Source organism: Falco biarmicus, chromosome 13 (genome assembly GCF_023638135.1).
Source record: "Falco biarmicus isolate bFalBia1 chromosome 13, bFalBia1.pri, whole genome shotgun sequence".
NCBI lineage: Eukaryota > Metazoa > Chordata > Aves > Falconiformes > Falconidae > Falco > Falco biarmicus.
The window spans coordinates 3584356-3597748 of record NC_079300.1 but is presented as its reverse complement, the minus strand read 5'-3'; positions in this window follow the sequence as shown (position 1 = coordinate 3597748).

The window sequence follows — 13393 nt, the reverse complement described above, 5'->3', positions numbered from 1 at the left end:
AGAAAATAAATAAAATAATAATAATAATAATAATAATAATAATAATAATAATAATAATAATAATAATAATAATAATAATAAACAACAATAATAATAACAACAACAATAACAATAATAACAATAATAATAAAAACAAACCCTGACATCAGCTGACACTTTGGGTGATGTACCTTGAGTCCAAAACACCCACCAGCATTTTTTCATAAAGCTCAATGGATGCCCACTCACCAGGATCTAAATTAACTCAGTATGTTCCTTGGTCATTTATGGTACCTTCAAAGGTTACAGCCTCAAAACCTGTAGAACAAAAACAGAATACTTTAAAGCCAGCCAGAAACTGATCATCTATGTGCTGCTATTTGGGGTGTAAAAGTACATGTAATTGATTCAAATACAGAAAGTACCTGTAAAATAAGCATGAACACTAAATGGAGGCTAAGACAATTTTGCTGCTCTTCCTATGTGGTTTCTTCTGATCTCTTCAAATTTCAAACATTTAAGTTCGTCCTTTTCATACTTCACACTAGCCAAAAGCTTGGAGAAGTGCCTTTGGTTTGCTGCTTCTCACCCAGTTGCTTTACCACCAAGATCAAGCTTTGTTGTCTCCTGAAACATAGGTCAGAGTTTTAGGTGAGTTTCTAAAATATTTCTGAGAGATTTGCGTACTACGGTTAGTAAGTACTGCTGAAATCAGAACAGTACGATCTTCAGTAAAAGTCTTTTTCTTCTGTGAGCCAGCAGAAACTGAAAGTCCTTGAGAGCCAAGTTTGATCAAGACAAGAAGCTTAACTGGAAAGTTGCCTTTGCAAAACAAACGCCGCCTTCCCATACTACAGATATATTTGAAAGCTTGCAGAGGCAAAGTGAAAAGCAAGCTGGGGACAAATAGAACACTTTTTTTTTTTTTTTTTTTACTTAATAGTCATACGTTTTTTTACCAGACATTTCTCATACAGAGGGAAGTGAAATTACCCAGCTTTCTAGCAAACAAGAGAAAGACGTTTACAACCCAATAAAATCAGATATAAAAAAGCTAAAATAGCAATACTAGCTGCAAAAATAAATTAAACACATACACGCACACACACACAAATCCGTGTTGGACAGACAAGGAAAAGCCTTCCAAGAATATTATGGAATAACTTGAGCACTTATGTGCCACAGATACAGCACTGTAAGTCTTCTTTTATAGAATGGGTATTTATGGACTGTAGGTAGGAACAAACTTTTCTACAGTTTTATATATTCTCTGAACATCGTAACACACTGCACTTTTCCCAGATGTTAAGACTAAATTCACACATAACATTGATTGATATATAAACTATTTTTATGGGAGAGCAGTAGCCAGTCTTTCTTACTCATGAAAAAGAAGTGGAGAGAAGGCTAGCGAGATACAACAAATTACAAGAGATAAAAGTACATCAATCAAGGCAGGCAGCAGTATGCTGATGACTGACAAGTACAAGGTATGTGGGCTACTACAATCTCAGCACCAGAAAACTCTAAAATATAAAGTGGAAAGTTGCTATCTTATGGAATATGACAAAGTTAGCGCTGGCAGAACTCAAAAGTTGTAGAAATAATCAACTAGGAAAGGAACAGTGAAACCATGTATTGGAGGAAATGCTGGTATCTAAGATGGCAGGTGCAAGAAGAGATGGGATTGGTATTTGGTGATAAAGCAGGGAAAAAAAAGCAAATCCAGCATCAGCTGTCTTGTAGGAGTAACCCTGTTATATCATTAGTTTTGTCAGAGGCATCGTGTGGAATCAGAGCACCAGCCTGTAAGGACCAACACAGATATACACACGGAGAAATGGATGAGGAAGGATGATAGGGAGTTACTGGGGAGTCACGTAGCAGAAAGCAGATATAATTTTACAATTATATCTGAAGCAAACTTTCTCATCCTGCTCACCATTTCCATTTCCCCCTGCAGAGTTAGCCTGGACCCCCGCACCCTCCTCCTCCAGGAGAAGCTCTGTTGCAAATTAGGTGAAGATCTCTCCCTTTAGAGTAGATGTTACCACTATTTGCAGAAAGATCACATAATATCCCAATGTTATTCATGTCAACTTCTTACATCACAAGTCCTGAAACATGAAGTTGTGCAGGTAAGTGCATCATCGGTGCAAGGGAGCTCACGCTGGGGCCATTTCAAGCTCCCTGCTCTATTACCACTATTAACAAACACGTGCACGTCATTTCAGCCTCCGTGCTATGCTTATTCTTTAAGAGATTCCAAAACATATGCTCATTTGCACAATATGAATCGAAATGAGTGTTGAAGGCATTCCAAAATACATGCCCAACCAAGTTATCTCAGGGGACGAGTCAGTGCATATGAAACAACAAAGATAATTAAGATTTGGGAAGACGGTGTCAGCTCAAGTAGTTACTTCGCAATGTCCTGAAGCTCAGCCCCCTCTCACACACCCGTACCTGCTCCAGACAGGGCACCCCCACGTCTCTGAAGCCAAGACTATAAATTTCATTAGCTTCAATTACAATTTTTCTCAGTTACTGCTGGGGCATTTGCGTTCCTGGTGTCTCAGGAAAGCGCATACTGTGTATGTGGTTTTAGACAGATAATTCAAATCTTCTAGTATTTTTCTTGAATTACTGCTTATGTCACTGTTAATGCCATACCTGCATAAAACTTCCTAGCCTATTCCCATTTAAAAAAAACCAAGCAGTTTATCTTACTAAGACAGTGACTTCTACTACTTGTATGTGAAGGATTGCTCAGTATATATTCTTATCCGCTACCAAATTCATTAATCATAAATATTTTACAGAATGAAAGTCAGGTATTATTTTCTGTTGTCTTTTAGGCATTCACCTATTTATTACCTCATTGCAGCTAACCATTAATAAATTGTTTGGGCTATCTTTTTTTTATTTTTTTTTTTTTTATTATGACCTCAAAACTTGTCCTGTGAGACCAATTTGCTCTTTGTAATTAATTACTTGTTGATGCTTGTCAGAGCAATGCCCCTTGTCCTCAGAGGAGCACTTGTGTGCTCCCAGTGCTCTGCAGACACTTCACTGCCCATTTTGATGCATTTCGAAACCTGATGTAAAAGCAATACCATTTTCTGTCCTGGCAAAATCAGATTTCATGGTCCAGTTGTCAAAGGAATAACAGGAATCCATTTGGCACATGCAAAGGCCTGCTGATGTGGGAATTAACTGCCACTGTCACAGATGACAAGTGTTAATTAATGGGTTTTTCTGAAGGAACTATCAAACTGAATGGACCCCTCACCTGTCAGCTTTATGAGAAAACCCTTTTCACTCCTGACAGGTCAATCCCAGACTTCAGCTCCTTCTGGGTATGTAGAAGTCCTACTTCCAACCTCAAAGGCTACAACTTCAAAGATAATTTTTATTAAAAAAAAAAACAACAAGAAAGCAATTCAATGCACCTTTATAAAACACACTGGCAGTGAAACAGAATTGAAATGAAATGTACAATGAGATGTGTAAGAGTTCAAAGGACCAAGCACGATGCAATTACATTTTAAAGATGTGCTGAACATCCTGCGCTAAAGCACCGACTGAACGCCTTTGCAGCCTCAACATCTCCCAGTCAAGCCCAGAGAGATGATTGATAGATGAAAATAATATATTGCCCCTGTTGCCATGGCAGCTTTCCTATCAACCTGCTGATCAATGCAGGGAGTCCAATTTCCCCATGCTGTTAATCTTGTCAGAAGTGTTAGCATCCCTCAAGTTTGGCAGCACATCACCCGCTATAGCTCTTTAACGGCATCTAAGCTATGCTGACATGTTACATTAAGTAGATGTACCTATGTGGGTTATACAGCCCTGCGGTAAGAAACCAGCACACTCATGTGCACGCTTTGGTTATAAACGGGGGGTTCATTCTAGGAATGGCTTAAGAGCAGTTTCCACATTACAAATTTACAGCTGGGTGTGTTCCCTTGGTCCTAAAGCATCGTAGGCTGATGTTCAGCAAATGGGTCAAATTCCTGGGAAAGCCCAACTGAGCCGGGGTCTGCAGGAGCAGAGGGTCCATACTGGCTTGTACGGGGGACCCTCTTACTGCCTGAACAGCAGCACACGAGGCAGCTGCAGGAGGGGCAGGAGGCAAAGAGCTGCTATGAGGGGAAATCTTGGGACACAAAATAGGTGACAATATACCTATTGATTTCATAAATGCTGTTTTCACCTACATAATTAATGAGCCTTGAAAGTGCTTGTGTGACTAAAAGCTTTTTCAAAGCTGCTGAGGAGTTTGAAGGTACACATAGTTTGTCTATGGAGTTTGCATCTTTGAGATATGACCTTCAATTTCTTATTATAATAGAAGTCCCCAGTTTTTTACTTTGTTTCACGTGAAGTCCAGCTTGGTCCAGCAGTTATTTATACCTTTCATCTAGTTTTTAAAATAAATTATTGTGAATTATATCCAGCATCTTTTTTTCTTTTACAGCCAAAGGGATGAAGATGTACATGCTCATTTTCATTGCAAGAGGCATGTGGCACCTGAGCACAATCAAATGAACTTCCAGTAAAGTTGTTAAAGTATAGTTCCCTGTGTAAGCTTAGCATACAATTTACTTATATGTACATTTATTTATGTGATATTAATCTATTAAAATACTATAAGTATCACAGACCTCAAAATTAGCATCTTGTAACGTATTTCTGGAACAACATAAATCACTGTTTACTAGTACTACTTTGGAGTTCAAAAGGCATATTTTGCCTTCTCAAAGGTTCTCCAGAAATGCTTCTATGAATTTATCAGAGGTTTTAAATTTTGAGTTTAAGTGTTGAATGCTTAGTTCAACGCCTTTTACATCATTCCCTTCACCACTTGTGACAGGGCAGATGAAGGAGGCCTAGGGTCTTCCCCTGTTAAATACTAGCTTTGGTTAATTTCTGAAAGTAGCTACAGCTGAGACTTGGAAAGCATAAAGTAAAAGTAAAACAAAATTGCAGAACTAAGAATGAACATATAATACAAAATTAAGAAAAAAATACTGAAAAAGTAACATTTTTGGGGGAAAAAAAGCCATAAAATGGAAGTTTTCAGCTTTAAGAAAAGGGTAAGTTTTTGAATAGATTTTCAAGCAAATACAAAAATAGATTTTTGCTTATAATTTGTGAAAATAACTGTCATTAGCATACATGACGGTGTGAACGCCTACCAAGCACTGACTCAGTATCCTGAACGTGGGACAGCGTCACACTCCCTTACGCGCTGAATGAACACACCTTCAGTCCCTGAATGACCCAAATTACAGCAGCAGATAATTCAAAGACAGAAAAGATACATGCTTCAAACAAAAAATTAGAAAGAACCATTGCAGTTGGTTACAGCAAGTGACCTGCACGTCCTTCAGAAGTTAATGCTTGCAGCAGGCAATACAATATGCATGAGCAAACTCAGCACAGGAGCCTTAAGCCCACTCAGGACATGAAACAGCAAAGATAACAAGATGCTCTTTCTGTTAACAAGATACCGTTAAGTAAAAAGATTTGTCACGGTAATAAAAAAATATAAGCAAAAATAGATACAGTTTCAAAACTGTAGCCAAAACAAGCAATTCTTCTCAAGCAAAACAAGATAAAGGCAGGCTTGCAAGTGAAGAAACATACAAGAACGAGCTTAAATAGGAAAGACAAACAAACACCAAAAGAAAACAAGGAGATTAGCTAAGGAAAACAGTAGACAAAGAAAATAAACGCAGATATAACAACTGTCTTGGGGAAAAGAGTGTAAAATCAGAACAAAAGGATGTGCCTCTACCAAGGACAAACAGAAGGTGATGGATGGCAATAAAATGAAAGACTCCAAATGTGGAAATATAAGACAGCTCCAAATAGCCATGGAGTCAAAATAATACCAAGAGGTGCTTAAAGAGAAAATGTTATTTTGCAAATAACACGTACAAGAATGAAATGTGTCCACCTTATAAAAGCAGTTAGCCAGCTCCTCTGTCCTTTACCAAACTTTTCTAAGGGGATTTGACCGTACCGCTTTATTTTACAGACAGTATTCTTTGGTCTTGGTTCCCATCAATATCATTAGTCACAATGCTTTTGTATTTTTCCCTGCAATGGCATTTTGTGAGTCAGCCGGCGCAGCAGCCCAGGGATAATTGACAGGCGTCACTCAGAAAGCACGTTCCAGGCTCAGAAATGGCAAAGTGGACCCAGATGAGTGCACGGGCAAGCAGACGTTACGTTCTACCCTCTGTAATGTTATTAGAAGAAGACTGACTTAACATTTAGGAACAGGTAATTTCTTTTTGTCTGAAAGAATTATGAAAGTTGGTTTCCTGATACGAAAGTCTAAGGGTCTAAACCTGGTATCTGTTGAAATCAATACAAAAAGATAATATGTAAGTGACAGGTTTTTGTGTTCATTTCAGAAACCTGTGAATCGCTTTCCAACACATCAATTATAAAGCACAAATAGAAATGAGATATTTTTGTTGTACTAGTGTTTTTATGGAAAGTTACACAAAAGTCAAAAAACAGGCGTAGCAATAACGTAAAGTTAACCTTCCAAAATAGTATTTTTCTCTCTTGTCCTAACCAGATACAGGTAAAAAAATGGCTTATAAAATATTAGAATTGGCCAAAAGATAAAGAAAGATACTTTGTGCCAATCCTCACTGCTTGAGCAAAATTTGGGTTTTTTCACTACTGCATCAGAAGTATTTTTATGGAGGAATAGTATATCTACACACACAGTTTTAAAGAAAATTACCTCATTTAGCCGTTCAGGAAAGTGCTGTCCTGATGGCTAAATTGGAACAAGACAGAAGAAATAGTTGAAATGCCTTTATTCAACTCCTGCTGGATACCTGCATGGTGCGTGAGAACCGGCTGCTGCAGACGGGCAGAGGAGCTGCCCTTTGCGCCTTCGGCATGCAAGTACCGGGAACATGAAGATGTTCTTACTGCTGTCTAGAAAGGCAAGAAACTGAAGTATCCAAAACTTCAAGCATTTCCATGAGTTGAATTGAGATTATAAAAAAAAAAAGAAAAAGAAAAAAGAAAAAAAAGGGTAGAATTATAAAATAAACTTTCTTGAATCTCTCTACACATTTCCACAGCAAGTATCTAGTTTCCCCAACATGTTGTCCAAGAAAAGGTATTTTTTTATACCAGAATAACAACATGAAGCACACCTTCATAAGGATTTTCCTGAAGTATCTTAAAGAAAACTTTTTTGTATTTATTTTCTGTGAATTTTTTATTGGACTAAGAAATGTTTTTGATTGCAAGGTAAAGTATATTGTAATAAAATAAATATTTCAGCCTCCATAAACCTCAGGAGAGAAAGTGCCTGTCATGGGAATTCTCTGAGCAACTGATGCCAAACCCAGCTGCTGTCTCCAGACAGACTATTCAATGGGGAAACGGACTTCCCTTGGATATATTTTTGGTGCCAAAGCCCTTTCACAAGCCTAGCACTTTGATTCCTTTGAGGCTGGCTGTTCTAAGCAGCTGGACAGCCCTAGTGTAAAGGCTTTAGTTTCAGCCACACAGCCTCTCCTCCTCGGCCTCAGGAGCAGGACAGAGGTTTCCCAGCTCCCCTGCAGGGCTCTCCAACATCTGCTCTGCAGCTTGAGGCCCTTCAGGTCCTTCCCCACCTTTCTGGATGGCCAGTGAACCATCTCCTCCTGAAGAGATGCATGTGAGGAACAGGGCTGTTTAATTCTGTTCGGCCACTTATTTTTTGCAAAAACAATAGCTGAAACACTTCACCTTTGCAAAAATAAAGCATGGATTCACACATAAATGCTATACTTAAGCACCTTCTGTCACACACAAAATAATTTTACCAAAAATATTCTTTGGCAGAGCAGGCAAGTGAATTAAAAGTGTTCCAAGAATTGAAGAGAAAGCCCTGGGACTAGAACCGTGTGAGTAATTGGTTAGTTTGGTTCACCGCCCATTGTGAATTTTAGCAGGCGGTTTCATGAGCATCCCTACCTCCCCAGTTTTGCCTTCTCTTGCAAAAAACAAACAAACCAACCAAAAACCCCACCTCCTACTCTTATAAATGTTGGTGCATGTAAGACCAAGTCATTGCCTTTAGCTACTGCTAGGGATGCACAACCCCGAAGCTGCTGCTGTCATCTTCCCAGAATTGTTTCTAAGTTTTAATGACCATCACAGTCTATTTTGGAATTTTGACTCTCTTATTTGATAGAGAAAAAAAGACATAGGTCAGGGAAGACAGATGGCGAACCCGCTGCCACCTTACTGACCTTGTGATGGGGCAGGGGACGGCAGAACAGTGGTCCCAGGAAAAGGGCTTGGCATGACAGAGGACTGAGGAATGCCCCGCTGCCTCATGCCCATGCAGATAAGCTGTCCTGCTGGCAGATGGAGGAAAGATTGTGCTTTAACTGGTAATCCTTCATTTATAATACAAAATCACAGCCACTAAGCTAGGTTAGTGGGTTTTTGTTTTGGTTTGGGTTTGGGGGGGCGGGGGAGGGGTTCTTGGTTTCGGTTGGGTTTTTTTGTTTTCTTTTTCTTTGGCTGGGAGCATGTTTTGTTTTGGGGGTTTTTTTGTAGGTGTTCTTCCACTAAATAGATATCATTTAATGCAACTCATAGGGTGCAAGTTCTACTTACATCTAACAAACATAACTGTTTAAAATTCAGAAGTTATTCAGTCCTTGCACACAGTTCCCTCCTCTTTGCAGAACAGCAATTCTGTCCTGTGCAAGGACACCTTCCCCTAAATGAGTGCTTCACCCATTCTGAAGGTGATTAATTTTAACAACTAGATTTGATAAATTATGTATGAAGAGTTCTTAATGACCAGTGCACAAAACATGTACAGAAGACTCACCACCCCTTCTTCGGTTATCGAGTAGGTTCAGTATGTAGTAGCTGCAGTTCTCCATGAACGCATACAGTCCACCGGGATTATGACTGTTCTGTGATGTGGTTGGAAATTTATAAATTAAAAAAAAAAAAAAAAAGATAAAAAAACCCACCAATGCTTCTGAAAGTTGCTTTAGGTCATAAAAAGGAATGCATACTTATCAGAACTAACATCAAGAAAAAGATAGGGAGGAGCAGAGTTATCTTTACAGTGATAACAGCAATGGAAAAACATTATCTGCTGAATTTCAAAATGTGCATCAGGCATTCCTCATGCACCGAATAAGCCTCGGGCTTTCCTAAATATGCTGGGTTTATTCTGTCCCATGCTGATCTCAAAGAGCTAAAATTAACCACTTCTGGTTTTCCTGTTTTTTCTTTTTCTTTTCTTTTTTTATTTAGTTTTTCAGGATCTTTCTTTGTTATGGTGATGACAACAAGAGTGCAATAACATGCTGTTTTCACATCAGTGACTTTTAGGCTACTGATGGAGACTTCTTTAATATGCAAATGATAGGTAATGCCATACAGAGGTATGCAAGAACGACATCTCTCCTCCAGAAAACTCTCTCTCTGCTATCTTACAGTGGGAGGTCTTGGCAAACAGTCCTGCTTTAATGGTTATCACTGCAATAACCCCAATTCTCTCCTCACCTACTTTTCTGTTCCTCCTTCCTCTTCCTTCCAGGCTTATCTGCTTTTCCACTTTTTGCAAGAACATCTGCATAATCCACTCAATGATTTTGGTTGTTTTTTTCCCCCTCCAGTTTATTACTTGTGCAGCCCACTGTTTCATTCAAGTGCCAAGCCCCTCCTTATTAGTGACAATTTCGTTAACAGCGTTCAGTTCTACTATGTTCTTGCATTGCTCCAAATGGCAGCTTCCACCTGAAGCAATCTCTACCCATCTTCATTCCCAAACTCTTTTACAGGTTGCCTAAAACAAGTAAATGAAAAGCCTGCTGGTTGACCTAGTTGGCCACTGTGAGGTTCTCACTCAGCTCCACCTGCCACTCGCCATTAAGCTACAGGGCATCACTTCCTGTTAATTAACAGGCTCAATTACAGTATTTTTTTATCCGAGGTTCCTTCCACTGTGTTACAACCAAGCGAAAAACACTGACAGCCCCAAACACAGACTCTTGGCCAAATCATGATCATCAGTTCGGTTTACTTTATAGCCTCTCCTTGCTTATGGAGATCTGTTTCTCAGCATGCGATTCCCCTCCATATGGCTTGCAGAAAAACTCGGGGGAGTAGTGCACGCAGAACTGCTTGGTCAACACATTTGTTACTTCCATCGCGGTGGCCCAAAGCACTGATTCATCATGAAACTAGACAAGCAAGGAAGCAGCCAGCCAAAAAACAAAACTGGAAATGCAAACAACAGTGGAAGAAACCCTAAAAGGCTGTTAAGAAAACTATATTTAAGATCTACTTTGATCTTGTTTCTTAATCTTCACGTCCATAAGAGCTCGGTTGCAACCTACATAAAAAAATAATTTGTTATCAATGGTGATGAGACATTAATATATATATATCTTCCCTGAGTAAAGCTTCTGTTTTCTAAGAGTTGCTGAGCACTCTTCGCACATGTAGACTTGATTTGTCTGCCTTCCCTGATGCCCGCTTACCTCCACCTTCAATCAAGAAGCCAAGAGCTGCTGAAGCAGGCCTAAGAATAGGCTACAATTAAATCTTGACAATGTTCTATTCACACACAGGTCTTCAGGACAAAGAATAGGCTGCCACGTACCACAAACATACTCTTGAGTATTAATTCCTGAGAGGAAATAACTCATCAGTGAATCAGTGTAAGAAAAGGTGCTTATGCTTTGCCATGGAAACAGAAGAAATTGTTTCACTGGAGAGGCTACAGAGAGCTGGCAAAAGCAGCAGCCTGGTTTGAAGACTGAAGGTAAGCAAACGTGAGAAAAATGCCATATTTTGAAATAGTCACATGCAGTAGGGAAAAGATGCCAGCTCCCTGAAGCAGCTCTTCTCTGAAGCATTCCCAGATGCTCACACCATGTACAATAGTTTTGTCCTGAATGCCACTAGCAAAATACACATAAAGCAGTTTCTTAAACCCTAAGTTTTGGGGTTTGTGATTAGTCTGTCTCTAAAGGGGTGAACTCAAATTGTAATGGAGGTGCCCACCAGACTGGAGCCACACGCAGGCTGCGCTCTGCCCATGCAAGCGAAGGACCACCAGCAGTCCCAGCTCTGAAGTACAGGAGCCAGAACGTTGTTTTTCTGCATTCAGAAAGCATATCGGCAGGGTTGAGATTAAGGCATGCTCATGGGCCTGTGCTGAGCCTCCCAAGAAGGTGAAGCATTGGGTCCTGGTGGCCAGAGTCTGATCAGCACAGCCTGGAGAGTGGCCAGGCACCATGGTCCCTGACAGGGTACGCTGGCACTCTCCAGGCATCGGGTGGTGGACATTTGTTACTGGGGTGGTTTTCTGCTAAAGAAATCATAACCTCTGTAACGTAACAATTTTGGAGACCATCCTTCCAATAAAAAGACTACTTCATTGTTCTACTTGGCAAGAAAAATCACCAGCAGCATGGGATAGACATGTACTCTGTGGACTGGGTGAGACAGGAGCAGAAAAAAAAAACCACAAAAAAACAAAACTAAAAAAAAACACCCCAAAAACCAAAACCATACCACCCAATAATCCCCAAGGCCTAAAAAAACCAAGAACCACAAAAAATGGAAAAGCAGGCACCTTTGGGAGGCTTTGTTTTCCCTAAGCACTGAGCTAGGGGGCAGGGAGTGCAAGGGGTAAGTGACTTCATGTCCTTCTCGTACGTCCTCATCCCCAACTTGACAAAATCAAGGTTGAAGTATAGCTTCTTGTTACACCTAAGTAACTAATGTGCACATGCTCCCTTTGTACATAACAAAAAAAGTAATAAACAGTGTATGAAAAGCATTAGCCCATTTGTTGCTGTTCTTAGAAGTCAACCCCATCTATCCTTTTGCTCACTTCTTGTGCCACTTCAGTCTGGTTTGGACCAAGTATCTGCTGTGTCTACCCCTAGTGCACATTTTAAATCAATTTGCTCATTTTTTTCTTACTGTATCATTTAGCTCAAAAACTACACTTCAGGAGCGAATGCAGTTGATCACTCTGCTTACAGTTTTACAGCAGACACAACGCGCTGGGTCAAGGGTATGTCTGCATCAATAGATGGCGCAGACTTTAATCCCAGATGACAAATGTATCTGAAATGCTATTCCAACGCATTCGCCAGGATTGCACTGAGAGCATTTGCCTTGAAGATGACAAGAAAACACACATGCACAGAGACACAAGTGCACAACATGCGGTCTGACTAGCACGCAGCATTAATAAACTTTGTATTAACACAGGTAAATATGGATGCGGGAATGCTAAAATGCTGCATTTGCAATAAGTCTCAACTCATGACACGTAGGTGGCTGCAAAACTTTGGGCTCCTGATTTTATTTACGCTTCATTCTCTGAATCAAAATCTGTGTGATCAGGAGTCACGACACTGTGGAGCTGTGAACAACCTTATTCCTGGCAGCATAATCTTATGGTTATTACCCTCAGCTTCTGTGTGTGTCCCCCTCAACAGCACATGAGCCTCATAGGCAGAAAAAAACACCCTATCACTGAGGTAGGTATTGTGTTCAACAAATCCTCACATGCTTTCAGTCGTCTGTCACACTGGTATTACTCAGGGGTTTGATGGGCAGCGACCACATGTGCTATTGCTGCACCCATGACGCGGTTGCCTCTTCTCCAGCTGGAGCTGCTGGGTGCTGCCATCAATTCAAATGAACGATGCTAATGTACGCAAGAGCTGGCTAAGTCAACTGGCAGAAAAGAGCATCGCTGAAATAATTCAATCTGCATAAACCACCTTTTCTGGAATGGCACTACACCAGCTTGTAGTTAATTATGACATCTTCAGCAATTCCTCCATTGATTTGAAGGAAAGCATCATACATTTGGGGTTCTCAATCAATTGTTCTCCTTTCGGTACATTTAACTGCTGCAGAATGCAGCAGTATTTTGTACAGCTATTTTGTTGTTCACAGAAAAATGGTCCTTGAAAAAAAACTCAGGCTCCAATTTATTTCAAGTCATTAGAGCAAAATCTTTCAAATAGACAATATGATTTATAAAGTCAGAGAGATACTTTTATGAACTATCTTATGAATTCTAAACCTTCAATATTTGTTATAGCTCTTTATTCGTTTGCTATCTGAAAAGAAAGAAAAAAGCTCACTACTGAATAAAGAGGAGAATGATCCTCAGATTTCAAACAATAAGCACATCAAATTAAAAAATCATTTATTTCAGTGCCTCTCATGCTGCTTAGTCACAAACGCACACAATTGTCTAGCCAGGCTTTCAGCCTGCACACAGTTATTCTGTGTCTTTGAGGCATAAATTGAAAGTGAGCAACTCTGACAGAGCTGAGAGGAATACACAAAGTCTGAAGCAAAGCTAAAACAGCAAACT